This window comes from Staurois parvus, unplaced genomic scaffold (genome assembly GCF_062004578.1).
Source record: "Staurois parvus isolate SC_StPar_1 unplaced genomic scaffold, SC_StPar_1.0 ptg000559l, whole genome shotgun sequence".
NCBI lineage: Eukaryota > Metazoa > Chordata > Amphibia > Anura > Ranidae > Staurois > Staurois parvus.
In genome coordinates, this window is record NW_028318355.1 from 302,396 (window position 1) to 305,562 (window position 3,167).

Sequence of the window (3,167 nt, forward strand, 5' to 3'; positions counted from 1 at the left end):
GACACAGATGTCCAAAAAAAGAAGCAGGTCATGGAAATGTTAAAGCCATGTGGTTTAGAACCTTTATACCCTTGGCCAGGGGCAGACTGACCATTTGGAAACTTAGGCACTGCCCGAGGGCTCGGGTCAGTAGGGGGCCCCAAGAGATGCCCCTGGTACCCTTTTCATAGGCTTTTTTGAGTTTGGGCAAGAACACAGGGGCCCCATGATCCTCTATTGTCTGGGGACCCCATGAGTTGTCAGTCCGCCCCTGCCCTTGGCTATCATTTTTGATTGAATTAAATTTCAAAATGGTTTATATGGCAGTTATATATGTTTTTTGAAACACTAAACAGGTATGCATGGAGCTTCCCTGATTGTGACATTACCATGCACTTCATATCTTAAAGCCTTCCAGTTGATCACATTTCCTCCAATATCATTACCATTAAGATAATCCGTAATATTTTCTCAGGTCAGAACTTTATCCCATATGTTAACATCTGCAATGTCACCTACAAAGGACTGCTTTGCTTCAAATGAACCTCCCTATGTGTCCTGATCCTGACCAATAATAATTTGCCTATCACCCGCAATGACATGTCCTTTCTCCAGATTGCTTGAATAGAAAGTCTTCTCATTGATCCCCACGATCACTTCTCCTTTGGAAGAACTCCAACTCACACAAATGCTTGTCCATTCTTGGAAATGGGTGCTATTTAGTTGGAACGCTCTGTAGCGGCTGTTAGTTGCAAAAGTGAAAATACTATTTCTTATTGTAAAAAATAATGTAAATTCATTATCACGTTTTCTGGTGGCCAAAGAAAATAGGCAATATTCATCAACCAGATCTAGTGAAGGGTTGACTCTAATACAGACTGTGGCTTCTGTGAATGACTCATTTCTGTCAGGAGTCAGTTGGACATAGGAAGTATCTGACTTTACACGGAATGAAAACATGTTGTCACCCATGTCTAAAAAGAAAATAAATAAATAAATAAATAATGCACATTATTTTTTTTTCATATGGAAATTAAAATACAGTCTTGTGTTCTTCTTCAATGGAAACATACAACAGTGTCAGTAGCAATAACACTTGTAGTTGAATAAAATATACTCACCGACCACTTAATTAGATACACCTTGCTAGTGCCAAGAAAATCTCCCCCACACCATGACACCACCACCACCACCAGCCTGTACTGTTGACACAAGGCAGGATGGATCCATGCTTTCATGTTGTTTAGGCCGAATTCTGACCCTACCATCTAAATGTTGCAGTATCCAGTCTGTCCATTGTCCTCTAACCTCTGACATCAACAAGGCATTTTCCTTCACACAACTGCTGCTCACTGGATATTTTATCTTTTTCAGGCCATTCTCTGTAAACCCTAGAGATGGTTGTGCGTGAAAATCCCAGCAGATCAGCAGTTTTTGAAATACTCAAACCAGCCCGTCTGGCACAACAACCATGCCATGTTCAAAGTCACTTAAATTCCCTTTCTTCCCCATTATGATGCTCGGTTTTAACTTCAGCAAGTCATCTTCACCACGTCTAGATGCCTAAATGCATTGAGTTGCTGCCATGTGATTGGCTGATTAGCAATTTGTGTTACCAAAAAATTGAAGAGGTGTACCTAATAAAGTGACCGGAGAATGTATACGTGGTAATGTACAAGCCATATTGAATCAGCTGAATGATAATACAGCCTCCTGGTTCTAACCGTTAGGGTTTGGGTCTCCAATGTCCAGGGCCAGTTTACTCTAATTTAGAGGGCCTGACTGTGGCTATTGGGAGTAGAAAATGCCCCAGCATCAGAGGGGGCCATACAAGGCAAGGAGGGATAGTGCCCCATCATTGGTATCAGTGGGAGGAATAGTGCCCCATCATTGGTATCAGTGGGAGGAATAGTGCACCATCATTGGTATTAGTGGGAGGAATAGTGTCCAATCATTGGTATTAGTGGGAGGAATAGTGTCCCATCATTGGTATCAGTGGAAGGAATAGTGCCCCATCATTGGTATCAGTGGGAGGAATAGTGCCCCATCATTGGTATCAGTGGGAGGAATAGTGCACCATCATTGGTATTAGTGGGAGGAATAGTGTCCAATCATTGGTATTAGTGGGAGGAATAGTGTCCCATCATTGGTATTAGTGGGAGGAATAGTGCACCATCATTGGTATTAGTGGGAGGAATAGTGCCCATCATTGGTATCAGTGGAAGGAATAGTGTCCCATCATTGGTATCAGTGGGAGGAATAGTGCCCCGTCATTGGTGTCAGTGGGAAGAATAGTGCCCCATCATTGGTATCAGTGGGAGGAATAGTGCCCCTTCATTGGTGTCAGTGGAAAGAATAGTGCCCCATCATTGGTATCAGTGGGAGGAATAGTGCACCATCATTGGTATCAAAGACAAGCCAAAGGCATCACTAGAGTTGGTTGCAGGACACAGATGGATGTGGACCACAGACAAGGACCAGAGGCCAGAACTCGGAAACACTCGATAAGAAGACAGGAGCGAAGTCAGGTAAAAATTACCTGTTTGCAAAATTTTATAACAGAAACAAAGAAAACCTTTTTTTTTTTGCTTATTGTGCAAAAATAATACCCCCCAGCGGTGATTAAATACCACCAAAAGAAAGCTCTATTTGTGTGAAAAAAATTATATAAATCCTCATGCACACTGGGCTGGAAAAAACTAAAATTTTTTAGCGTTTTTGCATTAGCAGTTAGCCGCGTTTAGCCGCGTTTTTCATCATTTGTGATTTTAAGCGTTTTTGTTCCATTTTTACACAACAAAATTAAATTTTTGCTAAAAAAAAAGCTCAAAAACGCCAATTTGCTACGTTTACCAGCGTTAGAGTGTTTTTACAGCTGAAAAACAGTGGACAGTGCAGTCTGGAGCCAGTCTATTAGTTTGGAGAAAGGAGAGGGAGGACAGGAGAGGAGCAGGGGAATGTTATGTCATCCTAGACTATGGGGCTAGGTGTTTCTATTGATGTACAAAGTGTATGGGCACACAACTTTAGTCCCAGCATGCAAGGGTGGCTCCATAGGACGAAAAAAGAAAAAGAGGCCACCCTTTAACAGGAAACCAGGTCCAGGGGTCATGACAGCAGCTTACTCTAGAACACGTGGCCTTTTGCTTGCCTTTATCTGGCCCTTAGGGAACTATTCCTTTCAGTGA

The 3,167-nt window shown here is 42.2% G+C and overlaps 1 pseudogene; it reads right to left on the reverse strand.

Moving 5' to 3' along the window:
- Nucleotides 1-327: 327 nt before the first annotated feature.
- Nucleotides 328-951, reverse strand: LOC149450915 (C-reactive protein pseudogene; annotated as a pseudogene).
- Between the last annotated feature and the right edge of the window lie 2,216 nt (nucleotides 952-3,167).